This window comes from Achroia grisella, unplaced genomic scaffold (assembly GCF_030625045.1).
Source record: "Achroia grisella isolate CSIRO2021 unplaced genomic scaffold, CSIRO_AGI_Agris_v1 utg869, whole genome shotgun sequence".
NCBI classification, from domain to species: domain Eukaryota; kingdom Metazoa; phylum Arthropoda; class Insecta; order Lepidoptera; family Pyralidae; genus Achroia; species Achroia grisella.
In genome coordinates, this window is record NW_026713049.1 from 907,412 (window position 1) to 925,028 (window position 17,617).

Here is a 17,617-nt window from a genome sequence, read left to right on the forward strand (position 1 = left end):
CCAACACTTTTTTCAAATGAAACTACATTACTTTAATATTTAAATATCAATTTAAGGTACAGTACAGTGATCTGCATCATATACTATCTAGCAAAGTGAAATATTCGAAATATTTAAATCTATTTGCTCAAGTACATTACGTATAGAGTATTGATGACAGTAATATTATAGATATGATGACGAATGATATGGATAAAATGATAGTTGTACGAATATCTACTATGATTTATAAAATAGTATAGACGGTTACGTAAGTTTTGATAAAACAAAGATAATGTTGATGTGAAGCGGGATATGGATATCATGAATGTATAAGTATTATCCGCGAATTTGTCTGCACAAAATTTGACCCCATATAAGATTGATTTTTGAGAGAAAAAGTAGCCTATGTCCTTCTCAGTCATATTCAAATTACAATAAGAATTCATTCGACCGTCTATACCTGACAAAGTATGTTGTACTATTCATTTAATAGACACTTTCACATTTATAATAACTAATAATATTATTGAATATTTCACTACTTCGTAAATTCATATGATACAGCCAACCAGTGAACACAGCCGTTTTCAATATCCAATCATTCCATAAATACAATTTCGCAATTTCGATAGCGCTTCCGAAACAGTTGCCGCGAAAAGGAACGTATTACTACCAAAAATTCCATATTCTTATTACATTAGAATATTCCTATTGGAGATATATGGCGTGAGCTTTGAATCAAATCGAATCATCAATGCGGAGACTCGATAAATCCCAAAGATGTCTCCCTAAGTACAATTGAGTTCGCGGCGGTTCTCTCGCATCCGCCAACACTTTTGATCTTTATTTTGATATAACATAAATATTTTTTGCCTCGCAGGCGGAATCCATTCTGAGCGAAATGAAATACGAGTGCGCGCTTAGAGGCCCTTTATACTCCCTTCGTGAGGGTTCCCCACTCAGTTCCCGACGGAATTCGAACCTGAATAATCACGGATTCTATTAGAATTCACCTTAATCTTACGTTATTTGTGTGAGTGGCTTGCCTTAAAAGTTTTACGGTTGTGAATGGTATGTTAAACAACAATGTAACGATTAATTTGATAAGTAATATAGCTGAATTGTACTAAGTATGAGTATAACTGGACCGTGTAGAGGTGCTGAGGTTAATATAGCCAACGATAATAAGGTAACAGAAAGTCGCGTCCTTAAATAAAATATTAAAGCGTCAATTAGAAAACAAACTAAAGATTGTAAAGACTAATATTGAAAGACAACCAATATGTAGTGGATAAACATTTTATCTCCTATCGTATAAATTTCAACTTCGATTCTTCGACGAGTAGGTACTGTCGCCAAATTAAATTTGTATATAAGTGTACATTTCTAATATCTTACTTAGTTCTTACTAGTATTATAAACGCGAACATTTGCGTGTATGGATGGAGAGATGGACATATGTTACTCAATCACGCAAAAACCACTGAACGAATTTTGATGAAACATTTTACAGTTTCATAGCTTTTTGCTAGTAATGATAAATATCAAGTGTCATGCAGAAAAAGCTACGCGAATCACCTAGTTCGAAATATTTTATAGTCTTATAAAAATACCGCACACGTATTTGTTATCTACATCTCTGTTCTCAGTTCACATTTTCTTTTATTGTTACGAAATACAGGTTTATAATAAACCTCTACTGCCGGTCACTCGGCAATCAACACACCTACACGCGTTAAAACCGCTACAAACGATAATATTAAAGCAAATGGTTCTGTTTAGTTTTATGCTCGCCTTGTACCCAACCTAATAGATGCGATGGCGGCGGTCAGATAACATATAAAATAATGTTAGATAAATCACACAGATAAAATAAAACAAGAAGCGCGATTATAGTTTGTCTTCTTTTTCTTTTGTTATCAAAATAAAGATTCAATTTTATAAAGGATTTTAATATCATTATTTATTTGTGATTCAGTGTTTACATCCACTAATAAAAGCTTGTGTCTATTTATTTAACTACTAATTTATAATGTTTGTTTTACTAATTCATAAATATAAATTGTTTACTATTCTTTATTTGATTATTTGGAGTAGTAACAGAAACCATGAAAGTCATCTGCTTACGTCATAAAATACCAGTAAGTTACCACTTTCATTTTTAATGCATTGCAACCCGGGTCTAGCAGACCAGAGTCGATCTGTCCCTCAACGTATCCCAATTACGTAAAAAACTAAATATAAGTTTTTTACGTAACTGATATCAAGCTGACGGCCTGCCTGATGGCAAGTAATAGCCATCATGCATATCTATACATAAACATAACTTCAAACTTTACGTCATGACGTGACGCCAGTTACCTGTCATGTCACGTCTCTATTCTAAACCCTGTAATTTCACTGTACTGTACAATTTCAAACTAAAACACAGCTTTCAAAGCAACCTGTTTGGCGGGTGACAGAGATACGCATACGACATTTAACCTCGTCGTTGTACTTGTATTCTAACTTAGTAAAATTTTGATGCACTTCTAAAAAGGACACCTACCTACTCCCGTCTCACATATCTTCTTCATAGGTTATATTATATGCTATTCATCTTCTTGCCATACAATATATTGATTTTATTTTGTTTGGGTTTCTATAAATAGAGAGAGATATACTAATCGACTTTCATTATTACTCGTAAGGATACAAACCAAACATAACAAAGATATGGGCAAAAATAGTCGTAATCACTTTTTTATAAAAACTTAGGTGATATTTCACAGTCTCAAACCTTAAAATTGGGACAGTACCTAATATATTTTTTTACTTTAGTGATTACACCCGTATATATATAGTTCTCTCATCGCATACTTGTTTTCATATTACCTAAGTATGTTAAATGTCAACTCTAAATTATGTTAATGACTAACCATGTCAGTTACAATACGTTTAACAATAGCCGTTTGTAGTTTTACTAACGATTGTACAATTTCTATAGTCCACTACTTTGCATAACGCTAATGATTTAGGAAAAGTAAAAGTTCAGTAATTACTTAAGATTATTTGCTAATCGTGAGCGTGTCCCATGTATCAGTAAGAAATAATTCCAGCAGGTTCTATCACTGCACGTTCGTTGCCATACAAAAGCAATTTGTGTCCGCACGAAATGACTTTGTACGTGCGTAGCTTTATAGGTGTTTATTAGCGGACTCTCTATGTAGAACTTACATATATGCAGTTAACAAGTGGCTAGTTAAACTGACTCGGCTTCTCGACCCTCAGAGGTCACTCGGATAGATTTACTAATCTAAAATTCTCAAGTCTTAAACGAGCACTCACGGCCGCTCGGTTACGATTACGATCATCGATACGACTTAAGTTCATCGATGCAACACCAAACAGTCTCGAAGCAGCTAAGATAATAAAACCGTATTTCGATTAGTTAAGCAGTTATGGCTACTCGGATAGTTGGAAACAAAGTCGTATTGGCAGAATTCCAACGTCATTTACAATTCTGATTTAGTGTACTGCATGAGCAATTTAAAAAGTTTGCTCCAAGTTCTGCGGTTAATAATATCTGCTTTATTTGCTCAACTAGCGCACAAATAGTTGGGTAAGTAGTTTGTTTCAGAAATGCACACGTAATAGGTGATGCTGAAGTGAGTCACGTCGGGAAGATTAAAACCGTTTTCTCGAGAATGTTTGCAGAAGTGGCTCTAACATTATTGGCCCCAATCCAGAAACATGCTCATCATTATCACGCAACACGCAGACATCATTTAAAGACAAATTCACCGTGTCAGAGAATATATACGGCCATCACGACTTTAGCCGATAGTAATTTATTATTGAAAACAGATGATAGATATATATTACAATATACATCGTATAATTATGAGGTGTTCCATCTTTTTAAAGAACTTCAACGGGAACTTAGTAGTCATTAAAAATAATTACTATCAACATTTCAGAAGAATATTTGAAAAAAATATATTTATAGAAAATATAAATGAAATACCACTACAAAGTAATATACTATTAACAACTAGTAATTGTTTGTTTTAAAAACTTTTGACATTACAAATAAATTTAATATTGACTGTAGTATCTATAATTAAATTTATGTTTTAGACTTAAAGCTAAAGTTTAAGTCGTTTATATTTTGGAAACCCCAGAAAAAATATCTGCTAGATTATGCTTCAATGCTATGTTCGAAATATGAATACCTAATGAGGAGAGAATGATTTGTAGACTAACGATAAAAGTATAAAATCTGAATTACTGTTCTTTGGAATACTATTTTGATAACTTACTTATTGTATTCTATGAATACTATATTTTAATTATCTCACACATATTAAATAGACTTGTTAACGGATATCTGTTACCGTTACAAAATACCTAGATTTATATCTAGACACAGTCTAAAAAATATGAATACTGTGACCGAACAAAAACTGACAGAACAATCGAGTTGATTAATAGGATATTGATAAAGTAGAATTTTGTTAATATAAAAACTACCGAAACTTGCTAAATGGACAGTACAATAGGAGTAATTTACTTCTAACGAGTCTTATTAAGTAATTTTTATAATAACATCATATCAGGAGAGCTATTATGTATAAAATTGTGAATAGAATTCGGGATATTTACAAGCAAACTCATTTAGCTATGGATGAAATATCGCAAATAAATTAAGTAGGGAAGCAAGTTTTGATAAATATGCTTTCCGCGCTTTTCCATTATTCTAGGGGAGACAAATGTGCCGCCGATTTACTTAACTCCGCACGGCATTCCCTCATTAAAATGTCCCCGAGTGGCAGTCCCTACCCCTAGCCTCAACACATCGCGGCGACTCGATACGATAATCGATTTCATTGCAGAATCGCTATAAAATCGCCGATAAGGATATTTGTTTTAGCTGTCGTACACTACTCGACGCGAATCAATCAGTATATTATTTAAACAGTTGGTATATATTAATGGTACGTATGTATTGAAGTGAATGTGAGCTCTAATATGTTAGTCATAAGGAAGAGATATGTTTCGAAGTGGTTATCCGGTTGTGTGAAGCGGAACCAATTCGATACGCGATTGTGTTGTGTTGCAGTCGATTAAAATAGACTTTAGTATATACACAGAAGGTTGTTGATCTTCTTTGTAAAAAAAAATATTTTTACTAGCGGAATGTTATCTACGAGTTATTTTAATTGCTCTCATTTCTATAGTTACTAAAAGAAACAAATGCATTGTGTTATATATATGATTTTATTCTAAATGATACATAGTATAGCTAGTTAGTTAATAAATTATAGTCACCATACAGTTTAGTTGAAATAATTAAAGATTGGCTCAAACAAGTCCAATTATCCGGCCTGCCAACATTATTTCGTGTAGGTATCAATTTGCAAACAAGCCATTATAGGGCTCGCAGTTAAAAGAGCGCCCACAATATTAAAATACTACTACACCAGTACAAAGCTAATTGATTTAAGCGCAATGAGAGCGAGTACTGCATATTTTCATTGTGGCTTTTGTTGCCAATTTATGTATATGTAGCCAAAAGTTGACATTCGTAGAAACAAAAATTCAATATGTATTTTACTAAAATGATTAAAAGTGGCTGAGTGACAACGGTCAAAGCTATTATTTTTTTTAAATTTGCTATTCCAAATACCAATGCTGAATAGACAACACTGAATGAAGCTAGAGGCCGACGCCGCCGCTTCCGACGCCACGCCACGCCATGCCACGCTACACGGCCGCTGGTGCTCGGCTGCTCGCTCGCGCTCCTGTAATTTGATTTGGAGTGGAGTGGGGGGCACGTTGGGATCGATACGAGGCGGCGGGTGAGGGGTGAGGGGCGGCCACCGCGCTTGTTGTTATGGAAACCGTAGCTACCCTCGTGCCTCCAGATTTTGTCGGTTGTCCCAGTAAATTAAACAAAGAGGATCACTGATATTATTTTCAGGTGTTTCGGGACTTAATGAATCTTATTTCATCGAGGAAACTTTAAGAGATTTACTGAAAACAAAGTTGAGATTTATACTACAATAACTTACTACCTAATATTTGTCAGCGTTCTCATTATTTATACGGAAAATTATTAATAGAGACACATAACAATTACAGTTATTACAAATTGATCACACACACATATACAATGACTCTATAGGTATCTGGGTATACCTACTGTAATTAACTATTATATATATTGTAAAATAAACAGATGTCAACCAATTAAGATAATTCTATGTGTGGCTATTATTAAGTATGTGATCACTAATTGTGACGATATTCGCAATATTGCAAAACTAAAATACCAATGCAACAACGACCCATTGCATTCTGAATTCGATTCTAATGTGGATAATTTAGGGAACATTTTACTGTTTATGATTTAATTTGATTTTGATGTGATAAAATGACTGAAAAATGAGTATATGCTCGGTTCTTTTCATTACTGGTTATGGCTAAGAATGAATGATGAATTTTGATCCCGTAATGTATAAAATGTAAACTTGATGACGTTGCAAATTATTGCACGATATGCGCTCCTACAAGGTCTAAGCAATTATTATCTGAGAGTTGTTATAGCTGTATGTGTATACGATAGTGGCGCGAACAGTTGTAAATCGAATAATCGGTTATTGAATTGGCATTACTTATAACGAATAATCGATTTATTTTCGTTTGCATCTTTATTGTGTAGCTATACATATAATATGTATTACATTACACGGTGAAAACGCCGTATTATTTTTTTATTGGTTTTTGTTTTAATTATTGAGTAACTAATAACATATACTAACCTAATATATTAGTCACACAGCGCAGATAAATATTACAATTTATTTATATTTAAAATTGAATTCATCATTCATTCAATCCATTCGATATTTTTAGTATTCATTTAATAACCGAATAATAAAAATACATATGACAAATAATAGGGACTAGCTGTAGTCCAATGATCTCTAAAATAAACAAAACCAGTCATAGAATATTAAGTCAATATTAATAAAGATATATGCGAAATCGTTGTATGTTTACGTATGAATTGCTGATAGTCGCTTCAGTGAGTAATTTCACGCCATATTAGAAAGAGTGCTATAAATAATGGAAGATGCATTTATTATTTTTATAATAAAACTTTTCACTGGTATATTGCAGACAAATGATATGTGAATTCTGTTTTTCTTTAACTGATATATTTAGTAAACATTAAATCAGCAAGTAATTTGATGTTTATATAAAAATACTTCTTCTAAACGACATTTAAAATCCACAGATATTTTGCAGTATATACCTAATAATGATATAAACAGTTTTCTCTTTTTTTTTTTAATTCCGATGAATAATATTATCATATTTGCATTTAAAGTATCTAAAAGGTTCTTGTAACAATAATAAAATTCCCGAGCTTAATTTTTACTCTTTAGCTTTTTATCCTTCCACATTTACGAAATTAAGTTGAAATGCGCACCTACTTACACAATTATTATTATCGCCTACATAAAAATCTACTAAGTTTATAGAGAGTAATTTTCCTGTATTATGTTTAAAAATATCCCACATAATAATATTATGTAAAAAGATATTAAAACTCATCTCGGTACAATTCAATACCTAGGCTTATTTAAATTGCCTAGACCGGGAGATAAGCAGACATGAAAGGGCGGGTGATGATGCTAATACAGTGCACTTAACCTGGCCCGCGGCACCTTGCGCCGTCCTGCCAAACTGGTTCCGGACGGCGGCGGCGACGTCGACCTTCGTACCGTCTCACTCTTGTACGCTCATGTAACCCTGGTAGAACCGATCGCTACACTCGATTGAATTTCAATTTTGTATCGAATCGAATCGATACCTTAGTTTTTTAACACTCGAAAAACTTTACAATTAATGTTTATATTTCGCTATATCATGGTACAGATGATGTCTGCCATTTTAGCATTTTTAATTGTAAAAAAATTGGTTTTTATAAGTCTGTAATTTAATTAATTACATCAGATTGTTTACCAGTTAGTTACATATAAAAATGTAATGACATATTTCGACACTATACTGTGTTCTATATTTGGTTATAGTTTTTTATTACCTCCATCCGGCATCCATGCTCAACACCCGTAGTAGATAAGTACCTACACTCTCGAATTCTCGTAATGATGATTTAATGGTAATCATCATGAATTGTTGAGAGGTTGTATCGACAGTTGTTAATTTAATCCGCTGATTAGACTTAATACATTTTTTTTATTAGTTTCGATCAACAAAAAGAAGCAATCTTTCTAGCGATTCACCTTGACGTATGTCAATTATTTTTTTACATTACTTCCTTATTAATTCTAAATATGAAAGTGAGTTTGTTACCTCATGGCGCCTTAACCATAAACCAGTCGCCATGAAATTTGCTGTATATGTTGGTAATTGAGAAGAAGGATCGTTTTATTTAAAACAGTCAGCATTTTTTTCGATCAAAGGAATAGGTCTATGTTAGAATTGGTAGAAAAATTATATTAGGCCCTTAAAATTATATAAAAGCATAGAATAACTCAGCTATACCTACTTTAATTAACAGACAAGATGTCATTAAATATTACAATAAAGTAGAGAGTTAAGGAATATGTGAATTAAGACAATATGTTTCCCTAAATACCATTGTTTTGCTAAACTACAATGCTCTCATTAGTACATAGTTACTTTTAAATGAATATAATGGTATGGAGCACCCGCCGTGCTTAATAACTCCCAAGTTAATCATTCTCAGGAAGTAACATTATTTTAACACAACGAATCGCAACATTAATAATTTTAATTCCACATATTGCGACCCATTACAGAAACTATATATTTACAAAATAATAGTCCAAACCCGTACCTGGGACTCTTACAACATCAACTATAGTCCCGTTAATTTTTCTCTATCATCAAGGAGGCAATGTTCAAATAATATATCCGCGGCAACGACATATAATGTACATAAATGACAGTCAATTTGTATCCACGATAAGCGAGCGCGTTATCGGAACTATCGAGAGATCTGGGGCCGGGCCCTTGTTCGACCATTACTATATCCATTATGTGTGTAACGAAAACCTTCAAATAAATAACTAGTCATATAACATAACAATGTGATCTTACAATGGTTGGGGGATTATTGTTATTAGGGACTAGTGGCTTCTCTACTAACACTACAACGTCAAATCGGCCTCCATGCGGACCTGCTGGAAATCCTCGTGGATAATTACTGTTGAATTCGCTTTCCACTATCGGTGTTCTTATACTAAGTATATAGTAAAAAATTAAATTCCTAGAGGTGTCTATGAATCGATTTTTCCGAATACCGAATATTCAGCTATACTTTCGGCCAAAGCGCAGAATAAAAGAACCGTTATTATGCGTTTTGTAGATTATTTGGTAATCCTAAAAAAATTGCCGAAGAGACCGAATAGAGAATAGAAGACGAATATTCGTGGCATCTCTAGAAATTGCTATCTACCTATAATAATTTGTACTACATTATTGTGTAGTGCGATGGGACAATGAAATACACCCATAATGGAGACCATTAGAATTTCGCATACGGATAGTATGACCTACATTTGTGGCATGACAATAATGCAAGCGGCATCTTTCACATATTCCAAAATCCTTCCATTCGAACATTCCATTTCATGTTGGTATATACTATATCTTCAACGTCTTACGTTAACATAAAATGTCTGCGTTATTAAAGTGCCTACTGCTAATATTTATATTTCAATAACTAACTAAGCTATGTAAAAACACATTAACACACACAAACAATTTAACCTCAATCTGTTAATATTTGCTAATATTTTTATACGAACATTTTTAAGACAATTTTTTTCACACATCAAAGACAAATTTTTGTGACACATTTTCATACATACAAAGACCATGATAATTACAACAACATAAAAATAGAAAACAATAAAATAGATAAGTGAAGCACTTGTAAGCTAATGTAATAGATCTTTAATATATTATATACTTATTCTATTACGTAAGATAATTAAATCACCCATTACGGAAAGTTCAAAACGCTAATCAGAAATTTATAGCCTCTCATATTATAGTAAGACCATCCGTTAAACTCTTCACAGTTAAATTGCTTCGAGTCTATAATTTTATTGGTCTTAATTCAGCTGCTACTACATTTGGAGCATGTTTATTTCATTTGCAGCCAATTGCTCCTATAATTGCATGCATTATTTATTTCTTTACTAGACTTTAGATCACTGCTAGAAAGCAATTACAAAATTGAAATACTAGTATGATAAATGAGTTACTAAGATTTATATGTGTTGGTGGTTCCAACACATATAAATCTTAGTATTTGTTTTCGCGTATTTTTCGTTAATTTATCATTTTATATCCTTGAAATGTGGGACACGCAACCAACACGCCTATGGAAATGTCTAAAAGAAAATGGTGTTAGTATAAATTATTTATTTTATTTTCATGTACAGATTTAAGTAGAACTTGGTAGACATAAAATACGTACTCTACCGACCATGCAAGCATACAAGCAGTGATTTAAACAAAACAAAAAAGTACTTTTGTTCTATAGAGAATTGTACAGGATACGAATATTTTATTCAAATCAATTTAAAACAAAATATCTAATCCTTTTCTAAGTTTTTGTACGCATGTCTTTGTAAGATGTCATGTGTAGTCAAAGTAATTGCTCGTTACATCATACATCGCGGTAACGTCGTTAAGAAATTTCTCCGGGGAAATGGGAAAACAAATGAGAGAGCTCTTATCTACGCATTACCGCCGCGCCTAGTGATTTACGATCGAGCTACCAACTCCATACTCCAGACACGCGAGAATACTGCGACATACACATGCATACCGGTTTTACCGAGCGAAAAGACATAACCCGGTTGAGAAACAGACGTGAATTGAGTGTTAAACATGCCAGTTGAGGCATTGCACAAATATTCAAACATATGAGATCTGTCGGCCGATTGGTGGCACAATTTGTATTATATGCCAACACTAGAGATGAACACAAAACGTGATTAGCAAAGATTGAATTGTTTAACGATAATCGATTCGGACAACATAAATCTTTCAATACCTACAACAACAACAAGTATTGGCAGGAACAAATATTTACAATGTGGACGATGTCAACGTTTCATAGGCACTCGAAATAATGCGTTGGATACGCTCGTCGTTGATTAAATAACGTGAAGTCCAAATTACCTTGTAAATAACACGGCTATTACGAACAGACGTTCTGGGAAGATCCATTGTAGTATTGACAGGTAGACTTCAAGACTATCACGACCCAAAGACGAAAAAAATGTGAATACAGCAGCTGACTCATAAAGCTTTGATGATACAGCACAACAGATTACCTACTGCAAAGATACGATTTATAAAGAAAATATAAAATTATTTAGTCAGTTGTTACGTATTAGTAGCTATAAATTCATGGAATTATAAACAGTAGGCATCAAGAAATGATATGTCAAAGATAGGTCGAGTTATGAAAATATTGTAAAAGGATATATTTAATTACTACCACTCGTCAGTAAGGAAACAAATGTGAATATAGACAGTAAAAAGCCAAATATAATCGCACGTATAATTAATTTATAAATAAATGGTAAATAAGTCATGTGATGAAGTTGCTTACACAAATGTCTCATTGAAAATATGAAATTGGCCATAGGCTGCGTGCGATCAAATGAAGCCCCATTATATTAGCATAGCGTTTAGTTTAAGAACACGACCGTGGAGAGCTCCGGGCAGACAACCAAGCTTGTGTAGTTCGCAATCGGAACTAGTTCAGAAAAGCGCTCCTAAAGACGAATTACGCGGACTAGTTCGCATATCCTTGGCTCTTTAGTTCATTCGATAAATAACAGTCTTTCTACATAAAAAATAAAAAGAAACAAATGTATACACCTAGAGGTTGACCAGCCTTTCCCTGACTCACGACAACTCAAGTCGAAAGTTAACGAACTAATTCTCAAGAGAGATGCGAACTAAACTGAACTACATGGGATAGCTCGCAAACCACTATGCGCAAGACTACAGACAGCAAATTGCCTGTGGGCGGCGCGGCTTGATCCTACGACCCCTCCTATAAATATTCCATCTATATTATACCTACCTCCGACCAGTGAAAATGAATGATCAACCTCACTGGCAAGTCTATAAAGAGATATTGACAATGAAAATCTTGGAATCGAAATTAAAATTAATCCATGCGGAAAACAGAAGGATATGAAAAGTCTAACAAAGGGACAAAGAAAAATTCAAACAGGAGAGAATGAAAGATAAAATGTAAAAAGAAAATGTTTATGGAACGTTGGCCGAGTAGGTAGAGTGCTCAGAGTGAGTACGTAGCTCAGGCGCGCTTTAGTGATTGCGGTTTTCAATTAAATCAAACAGAATTTAATCAAGTGTGCTTTTAATATATGCTGATTATAAAACCAGATTTTTATCATTCACCAGATTAATGTCCCACTGTTCATGATATATTTTCTTAGTAAAACAACACACGAACACGTTAATATACAATACATTAATATATAATACTTAAATGTAATTTATTATATATTAATTTAATCATCATGTAAATAGTTGTAGCAGATGTTTATATTAGTGTGTAGCGTGTGGTTTGAATTATAATTATATTGGAATATATGGAAGAGTATGTTATTTATTCAAATAGCACGTAGAATACATTATATTAAATTTTCATTGCTGTTACTTATATATTTGTATATATATTATATATACAATCTATCTTCACATTATACTACATGAAGATCCGTTCAGCCATTTAGTCGTATATTAATAAGGACAATATTGTTTATGCAATAAGACCGTCTTTTATACCTTATTACTTCTATTTATGTTCTATATAATTGACTTATGGTGCAAAGTAAATAAATAATTATTTTAAATGATTCATGATTCACCTCTAACCATATTCTGATGATACTTAGTTAATGAGTGGGAATTATTTTGTTTCATACCGCTGCCATTAATTTGTGTGACCACAAGTATTCAATGCTAAGGCCGGACCGCCATTACTAGAAGCTTTTATGACCTTCCATATTTGTGATCTCTTTCCGGCTGTTATTGACTCTACACTTCTACACCTACATTGATTGAAATTCTTAGTGTTTCTTGACGTTGTGAGAGACATGGTTTACATGTAATTTCTGTTTTGTTCCGATTCGTTTTATTATATTTAATCATGCTTTCTGATAACACTGCGTTATTGTCTGTTAAAATCCTTATTAGACTAATGTTCTGTCATATAAAAATACTATACAATTCTTAACAATAAAAATCCAAAATATAACTAGTACGTCAGCAACATATATTATTATGAAAGTGAAAGTCTAGTTTCAGGATTAAACAGCTAAACGATCTTATTGAAATTTGTTATTAAGATAGCACAAGAATGGCTATTTTAACTAAGAAAAGCAGACGAATTCAAGAGGAACAGTATTTTACAACCATCGGGAGGCAACAGAGTGACAACCACTTTGCCATAGTTGGAACTGTAAAGCGATAGCTGTACACTGCCAACTGTGTAATAACAAGACTGTAATGACCACAGCTCGTTGTGCTTGCGAGGTACAATAAACAGTTCTATGAAGCGGAATAGCATTGCTTCATCCGTGCACAAAGGGAACGAGCCCCCGCGGAGAGCTGCAGCGCTGTTCTCAAAAAAAAAAAAACTTTACAATTTACACGTGGTTTCAACAAGTCCGCTCCGTTTCCGAGCGAATCATATAATATGTTATGGATTTTTTCTCGTTTCATTTAAAAAATATAGACCAGCTGTATTGATGATATAGCTTTCCTACACAAAGGAAATTTTTGCATTAAAAACCTAAAATATAATCTTAGTTTAAAAATGTAAATATTGGACGAAAAATAAAATTATTATTATTATTATACAAACAAATTATGAGGCCATATGAATTAGATACATTAAATCTGCTGATGTTAGAGTAGTTTAAATATTTAGTAGTAATAGTACTTACTGCTCACACGTACCAATTCGGATAAAAAGTGTCCTATCTGTAAATCTAAAACATTATCTATTTGTGTTGTCTTCCACCCGTTTGATTAACAGTAACAAATAGCTGCGGCGCATTGTCTTTATTTGTGGTTTTGCATGGTAAGTTAAATGCGACAAGTACGAGTCCTTAGTAAGCAGATAGGTGTCTTTGGATGTTTACTTGTCAGTGTCTAGTCGAGAGCCATTGAGCTCGACACCACAGAGCACTCGAAGCACTTTAATGTTCCTTTTTTGAATCGTCCATTTCACTCAATTGTTATTTTTTTTAATACAAGGTGATGCAACAGAAACATCCTATGTTTACGTATACACTTTATTGCGTATTGTTTTTACGATTTATGAAAATACTATGAGCTCATAACACAAGCATATTTCTGATTTTGCAAGCAACAAATAAAAAAGTGAACAAAAAGCGATGCATACCTACCTATTGCACTAAGGTCAAATGTTATGTGTGTCTGTGGTTTCCAATATTAAGTCGTTGGCATGCGTTTATCTTTAAACACATTCCAGCACAAAATTATACAAGATTTATAACCTGTGTTTTTTATTAATATACCCAACGGATATGCGTAATTTATTTAAATATCTATCTTCGGCTTTAAGTACGTTTACCTATATTAATTATGTTAATAGATTTCAAGAATGGTTTTTTACAGAATTAGAATAACATAGAATATAACTAGTTTTTATTACAGGCAAAAGTATAGCCTGAAATAAACTGACTGACTTGGTATGTCTGTGCTGAAGTAGATGCATAGGTATGTTTTTTTTTTTGTAACTGGATGGCAAAGAAGGACATGTTGAAGCACATGATGACGCCACCTCATGGTAAATGGCAACTGTCGTCTATATACACAATCAGCACCATGGACAACAAGTAGTTATGTAATTCTCACTTCCTCTCTTGCGCTTTCGTATGCGTATCTTGTAATTTTACTGCCATATCTCCTTCAACCGAAAGTTTACAAAACATCTTTTGGTTGGTTGGAATCGGTGAAAAAGAGGTGCCAACGACTTACGACTTTTTATACCAAGGTAATACTGTTAAAATTAACTTATATTAAGGAGTACTGATTTGTATTATTTGAAATACACAGGAATTTCATTATTATTCGGTTAAAAAACAGTAGTATTGACTTGTGATGTAATATTTTCATTACGGAACCTATTAGATTGTCGGCTCCTGAGGGTCGATTTATCGGTTCCCTTGCCGCTTACTAAATGGGAAGGCAAACAGTGGAGCGATCGCGATGCCCGCCGCTTGTTGACACGGCGCGATTCGACCGCTTTATAAATATTCCGAGGTAGTCCGGCGGGCAGCGCCGGCGTGGCGTGCCATTATCCCATTAGGGAAGGGCATTACTCACTCAGAATGTGAAGCCATTAGCCGATGTTCGCCTCACGTAGAGACCCGAGCGGACAGACGGCTCGCCGATATCCGATCTCTCCGCGTAACGAATCCCAGAAGATTGCTATTGAATAAACTGTACCTACACGACTCGATGCTTGTAAACACAATTTTTTAAACAATTCTAGAGTTTGCATGGGTGCATTTATTTTCATGATATAGATGCTCAATTAAAAAAAAAATACCGACCAAGATACTCTCAGATAATGCCAATACCAAAAAAAGTGATAGTTTAGTTTTCTACAGGTAACAATTTTTAAATATAGTCGTATGATTTATTTAATTTATATATTACAGGCTATAACTTATTTATTATTAATATTACTTTAGATAAAACGGCATCGGGCAGCATATGGTCTCGACGGATGGTGGCCCTGGATATCATATCTAATTCCACAGTCCGTTATACAATCGGTCAAACACGCAAAGGGAGGCAGTCTTGCAAGTCTACACAATTATCTACAATCTCTTTGACATTTTGTACGACAAGAAAACGTATGAAATAGCACGCGATTATGCTGTATATAGAAATGTCAGTCATTAATGAAATATGAATGATAACTCATTCAACGAGTTATTACGAGCCTAGGAACATAAACGGCGTACGATTATTGCCGTTTTTATAGTCGGGCTTATTATGTAACTCCTAATAAGTATATACGGGAGAGAAACATGCCGTAAATACTTTCACATATCATGTTTGCTATATCGGGCTATAAATGCATGGATCTCTCAATAATTATCCTTAATGTTAATAATGCGAAAGATTGTGAGGTTGGATGGTTGGGTGTGTTGTTTATATATCACACATATTGAGTAATAAACAACTATATGTTTTTAAAAACTACTAGATATATTCGTGTTTGGACACAGATAGGTCTATAATATATAGGATACGTTTTACGAGAATTAATGCGGTCAGCGCCGCGGAATATAATTAGTCTTTAGTAATATTAATGTGCTGAAACATGTAAAATTAATAGTAATCGAGCTAATAGAGGCCATAATTAGGAATGGTGGGAAATTAGGGAATAGAAATCCTGTATGCAATTATAACCCTGGTGTTACATCAATTGACAATGAATCCAAGAAGTCTCAGAATTTGACATCATTGTATTACATAACTTTACAATGACATCAGTACAATTATTGTATAAAATAACATTATAGGTATATAATTGCGTTTACAATAATAATCATCCAATAAAAAACTTGACAGTTGCATCCTTAAAATAAGTATGCTTGTCAAGCATGATCGCAAATAACTGCCGTTTGACCGTCTAAAGAGGGCTTTACAATTATTGTGCGGTGTAACTAAATACTAATACAAACATGACATTGTTCATGTAAACGCTACAAAATTAGTTAGAACTATATTGTGGAATCTTTAAAAAATCTTTAATCTAATCTACTTATAAACCTTAAATACATACCTGATTGTATTAACCCGTGTATTAATTATTATTACCTGACCTGGCTTGCCCCTGTACAGTCATATGTATCCTAGACTAGAACCGCACACATTTTGAGTGCTTGAATTGGGAATTGGGATGTTTGCTCGCTACTCCGGCCATTGCTACGCCGCGCCACTAATACAAGCCATGTATGCTATGTACTTACCTCTCGTTACACCGGCTCCTCTGTACCACCACAACAATCCAATGCTTTGTCTTTCGATATGCGATCGATACGCACAAGCCGGCCCTCAACACCGTAAAAGCAAATTACTTTTAATCACCATTCAGCACATAAACACGGCCGACCCGTTTTACTTCATTATCCACTTGTGAACTCACACAAACACGTACAGTACACTCCGCTGTGAGTAATTAATCCGTCAGACGTTGCAATTCATTCCAAGTTATTTGTTGCTGATTATAAACAAATAACAATAGTGATTTCACAGCAGAAACACGAGCGTAACAACATAACGCACGTCACGTCAGCGCCGATTCGGGTCGGCAGCGGACGAGCGCGGAACTCGCAAGGAACGCTACGTGTCCCCCGGCCGGCGAGCCGCAAGAGAGAATGCGATAGAGATACCACGTCTATGGACGCCCGATAGAGACAAAAGAGGCTTTACGAGGCGGGAGCTATAAAAATGTGAGGGCTCCTATCCTATAGTAGGTACATACGGACAGGGT

General features: G+C 34.0%; 1 protein-coding gene across 1 annotated transcript in view; it reads right to left on the bottom strand.

Annotated features, from left to right (window-relative positions):
- LOC131852908 (zinc finger protein 608-like) overlaps window positions 1-17,432 on the bottom strand; it is a 121,108-nt gene extending 103,676 nt beyond the window's left edge. Inside the window, exon 1 of the mRNA XM_059203657.1 lies at window positions 17,094-17,432. The gene's annotated coding sequence lies outside the window, so the exon portion shown is untranslated. The remainder of the gene's footprint in view (window positions 1-17,093) is intronic.
- Between the last annotated feature and the right edge of the window lie 185 nt (window positions 17,433-17,617).